Source organism: Aricia agestis, chromosome 4, assembly GCF_905147365.1.
Source record: "Aricia agestis chromosome 4, ilAriAges1.1, whole genome shotgun sequence".
Taxonomy (NCBI): Eukaryota; Metazoa; Arthropoda; class Insecta; order Lepidoptera; family Lycaenidae; genus Aricia; species Aricia agestis.
The window spans coordinates 16,319,161-16,324,816 of NC_056409.1; the positions used below are offsets into that span (position 1 = coordinate 16,319,161).

Consider the following 5,656-nt stretch of genomic DNA (forward strand, 5'->3'; position numbering starts at 1 on the left):
CTAAAATTTAACACAGCTACAAAATTACAACTAAACAATTTTAAAAAGTAACAGTTATACCAATTTTATAATTAAGCAACCCGCCCCGGCTTCGCATGGGTATAAAATATATAGCCACTGAAAAAATGATTAAAATCGATTCAGAAGTTTTGACTTGTATTCATTGTTACTACCCGTGGCCCGCATTGGTCGGTACCGCCGCAAAAGCTACTTCCCGCAATTTTAAATCCGTAATATCTTCGAAAATATTCATTTTAATCATAATATGCTATAAAGGGCCATATAGATCTACATTAAATCAACAATGTATATAAGTTATTTCATTGGATAAGGATTAATGCTGTATTTATTAAAATTGCTTCGAAAATTAGCCATTATTTGTCGTAAAAAGAAAATGACAAAAAATATTATTGTGGGGATATCCATAAGAGATAGACATAATATACCATCGCAGAGCTTTCTGTACACCTTTTCAATGTGTACAATATTTTGATAAATCTCGTAGGGTTCAGCCTGCGTGTGCAATGTAAGCGGAAAAAAAATAATTATTTACGACATCACATTAGAAACACCAAAAATAACATAACAGTATTTTTCTACTGTTTAATAAATGTTATTAGACTTATAAGCCTTCCTCTTAAATCACTCTATCTATTAAAGAAAATCGCATCAAAATCCGTTGCGTAGTTTTAAAGATTAAAGGGAACAAAGGGACATGAGGGAAAAAAGCGACTTTGTTTTATAATATTATGTAGTGATGTCATAACGCACTTAAGTAACAAGTGGAAGAATATGGAGAATATCCTGAAATCTGGTTGGTATAATGTAGACTGATGACCAGATTGACAAGAAGGGCCATCCATCACGCGTCGGATGGTCATGTCAATGTCGACTGCTCATCTTCCGCTGGTCCCCTAATATTTAGAACGTTCGTATAATGATATCATCTGTAATATTTACTCTAAATTATTACTAGGTTATAGTAATAAAGGCGTAGTTGGTATAGTACAAACCAAAAGGAAAATTTGAATATATTTTGATATGAAGTTTTGCGAGTATGGTTCGGATCACAATTACTATTTTTCACCTTTTGCCGTATATTCCTAATAGGCCAGTCATTAAAGCCAAAACCCGAAAGAAAAAAAGTAACTTTCATTGTTTTTTAATAATAAACAATGTTCCGTATGTTGCAAAACGCTGCAAATTTAATACACGTTAGAAAACGGTAAGAACAACCTAATTCCAAATTTGCAGCGTGTTACTAATTTTTTCACCCCTGTTATTAACAAATTTTATTGTTTTTTAATAATAAACAATGTTCCGTGTATTGCAAAACGCTGCAAATTTAATACACATTACAAAACGGTAAGAACAACCTAATTCCAAATTTGCAGCGTGTTACTAATTTTTTCACCCCTGTTATTAACAAATTTTATTGTTTTTTAATAATAAACAATGCTCCGTGTATTGCAAAACGCTGCAAATTTAATACACATTACAAAACGGTAAGAACAACCTAATTCCAAATTTGCAGCGTGTTACTAATTTTTTACGCAATGTTATTAACAAAAAACCTTTTTCAACCCTTTCCGTACACCCCAGAACGCTGCAAAATCACACGGTAAGTTACTTTACCTTCTTTAACAACCCCCTAAAATTTTATCTAGTTACTACTTTCTTTCAGGTTTTGGCTTTAATGACTGGCCTATAAAACAAATTTAACTAAGTGACCAGAATAAAAAAAATATTAAAATAATAAAAAAACCTGCAAACTGTAACATGATATTAAAATATAATATTTATCAAGTTGTGAAATATTGCGTGAAATTTTAATGGTTGTTTTCCCGCAGTAAAATAATTATATCTTACTAGTACAATAGATTTGAGAAGAGAAGTTTTTTTTATTCAAATCATAAATAAATAAAAAAATAAATAAATAAAAATAAAAAAAAATCGGCCGGGTTATAGCCGCTCGCGCCTATTGGTATAAAGTACGTCATACAAAATATTTTTTATTGTCAAAAAATAAAAGTAAATCGTTCTGCAGCGGGAAAACAACCACTAAAATGTCACGTTGTATATTATATAAAACAATGAAACAATTTTAAAATTTCTACTAATTTATATTTCAATAAGAAAATTATAAACCACTAGATGATGGCGGAAACTCTGTTGCGCTAAAATTTGTTAATCACGGGGGCGGCGGGAAGCGTTAATTTTTTGGGATAAAAAGTATTCTTTCCCGTGACAAAAGTATCTCCATACTCAATTTCAGCAGAATCGGTTTGGGCGTGAAGAGGTAACAGACAGACAAACAGATACACTCACTTTCGCATTTATAATATTAGTATAGAATATAGATTATAATAAAATTGTAAATAAACAAGAGCAAAGGAAATTCATATCAAGATTCGTTAAATTCTCGACGAAAACCAAAAAAGTAATCTATACTAATATTATAAATGCGAAAGTATCTCTGTCTGTCTGTCTGTCTGTCTGTCTGTCTGTCTGTCTGTCTCGCTTTCACGCCAAAACTACTGAACCGATTGCAATGAAATTTTGTACATAGTTATTCTAGAGTCTGAGAAAGGACATAGGCTACATTTTGATGTGGGAAAATATCTTATTTCCATGAAAATATCGATGAAAATTACTTCGCATTGCGCGTGGCCAGCGCTCATCCCGGGGGTCCTGGGTTCGAGTCCCGCAGGCGGAACAAAAAGTTTTCAATGTTCCTGGGTCTTGGATGTGTATTAAAATAATATTTCAAAAATCTTAAATATATTTTATGTATAATATTATAAAAAATCCAGAAATATATCGACGCGATGCAATGAACATTTTAGTTCTAATGCGATTCAACAGATGGCGCTTTTTTTACTTCGTTGTTACATAGAACTAATCATACTTATTAGTTATTATGTTTTTGTTTATAGTTTTTAATACGTTAGAATATTAAGTTTAATAATATTATCACTTGCTATAATAATAATCAATCTATCTTATCTTATAGAACTCCTACTGCATTTCTAAGGAGTTCGAGTGTGTTGTGTTGGCCTAGGTATATTCCATCCAGAAAATATATCAATGCAATCAGCAATCAACATTTTAATTCTAATATATGAAAACAGATGGCGCTTTATTTTTTTACTTCATTATTATAACAGATCTAATCATACCTACTTTATTATATATTATTGTTTTTATTCATAACTAGCTGTTGCCCGCGACTTATAAATACTGCGAAATATACTGCGAAAGTATCTCTGTCTGTCTCTCTGTCTGTCTGCCTGTCTGTCTCGCTTTCACGCCAAAACTACTGAATAGATTGCAATGAAATTTTGTACACAGTTATTCTAGAGTCTGAGAAAGGACATAGGCTACATTTTGATGTGGGAAAATATCTTATTTCCATGAAAATATCGATGAAAATTACCTCGCATTGCGCGTGACCAGCGCTCATCCCGGGGGTCCTGGGTTCGAGTCCCGCAGGCGGAACAAAAAGTTTTTAATGTTCCTGGGTCTTGGATGTGTATTAAAATAATATTTCAAAAATCTTAAATATATTTTATGTATAATATTATAAAAAATCCAGAAATATATCGACGCGATGCAATGAACATTTTAGTTCTAATGCGATTCAACAGATGGCGCTTTTTTTTACTTCGTTGTAACATAGAACTAATCATACTTATTAGTTGTTATGTTTTTGTTTATAGTTTTTAATACGTTAGAATATTATGTTTAATAATGTTATCACTTGCTATAATAATAATCAATCTATCTTATCTTATAGAACTCCTACTGCATTTCTAAGGAGTTCGAGTGTGTTGTGTTGGCCTATATTCCATCCAGAAAATATATCAATGCAATCAGCAATCAACATTTTAATTCTAATATATGAAAACAGATGGCGCTTTATTTTTTTACTTCATTATTATAACAGAACTAATCATACCTACTTTATTATATATTATTGTTTTTATTCATAACTAGCTGTTGCCCGCGACTTCGTCCGCGTGGACTTTAGTTTATAGCGCGCGGTGTCAACAAAATGTGTGTCAAATGTAAAAACTTTTTAAAACCCTGGTAAGTGGTACCCCTCTTAGGGCCGCGCAGCGCGCTACACCGGAATGGCAGCGCTGAAAGTGCTTGCCTCGCCGCTGCCATTCCGGTGTAGCGCGGCCCTTAAGAGGATACAACAGCGGCTAGAGAAATGAAAAAAAAGTACGTGTAATATCTATAGCTGTCTCCCTTACCTCAAGCCTATACCGCAGAACGCGATAGAGACAACTGCAGAAAATCCAGAAAATCAACGATTCGTTGTCCCCTGATTCCTTCTCCAAAACTTAACCGATTTAAGTACTTTTTTCATTAAAGATTAAAAAAAGGCTTGAGCTGTGTTCCTATGTTTTGCTTTTTTTGTATAATCTAGCCAAATCTGTTTTCTGGACGTTTGAACACAGTGGAAAATCTGGCCATTTTTTTGGGTTTTTGAACGTTCATATCTTATTTAATAATTAAATTATGAAAAAAAAAATAAAACATAGGGACATTGTATTAGTGGCCGTAGATATTCAGGAAAAAAAATATAACTCTACTAGCATTATCCAGGGAGGAAACAGGGGACAATGTTTGTATGGAAAAAAGGGCGGTGTGGAATCCTCTTAATTAATCAAAATACCCAAAAACAGCTGTGCAGTGTGCACATAATCTGTACTAATATTATGAATGCGAAAGTATCTCTGTCTGTCAGTCTCGCTTTCACGCCAAACGCCAAAACTACCGAACCGATTGTAATGAAATTTTGTATACTGATAGTCTAAAGCCTGAGAAAGGACATAGGCTACTTTTTTACTGGAAAAAAGGGTTGTAAGGGTCGTAAATTTGTTCAAAAAATTCATAATAGATGGCGCCGTGCGTCTTCTACATCGCGCTGACGCTTGCTCAAAAGTCTTTCTATAAGAGGTGGTATCATCTTACATTTAAGTCTCGATTTTTTTCGATTGTTATATCTATTCTACGGTATTAAATAACTCAGTACTTTATCTGTGCAGGCAGTGACGTAACCTTAATACCAAATTTAAACCAACGACTGTTAAAGTTAATGCTCGAATTAGTATCACGTTAGCTGTTTCGTTTTTCATATGAATGAAAGAGAAGACAGGATATTTTAACAAGCTGTTAACACTAACAGACGTTGGTGAAATTGGGGCTAAACCTATCAATGATAAATAGTTTATGGGTAAAGTTGTGTAATTGGGGGGCTAAATAAGCTTTAAAATTTGCCATAATATATAAAGTTTAACATACAAAAATGAAGTACTTATTGTTTGCACACTGCACAGCTGTATTGATTTAATGGGTACCAGGGTTTTTTTATAAAAGCTTTTGACACCAATTTTGTTGACATCGCGCGCTATAAACTGAAGTCCACGCGGACGAAGTCGCGGGCAACAGCTAGTTTACATATATTGATCGTTAGTTGTGTTATAACAAGGCTAGTTACACGAGCGATTATTATCAAAATATAAAGCATGGTGGTAATTTAAAAGCCATTAGGATCGTATTAAGTACGCATCTTGATATTATATTATGTCACTACAGCGTGTTACGACCATAAAGTTAATATACCTAGCGGAATAGAGAAACAAAG

General features: G+C 33.2%; 1 long non-coding RNA gene across 1 annotated transcript; it reads right to left on the reverse strand.

The window, feature by feature from the left end:
• Window positions 1-1,282: 1,282 nt before the first annotated feature.
• On the reverse strand, window positions 1,283-1,667 carry LOC121726293. The gene is made up of 2 exons (XR_006035517.1): window positions 1,517-1,667; window positions 1,283-1,376 (listed from the first exon to the last, which is right to left on the reverse strand). It is a non-coding gene; the product is annotated as an uncharacterized LOC121726293 (long non-coding RNA).
• Window positions 1,668-5,656: the final 3,989 nt, after the last annotated feature.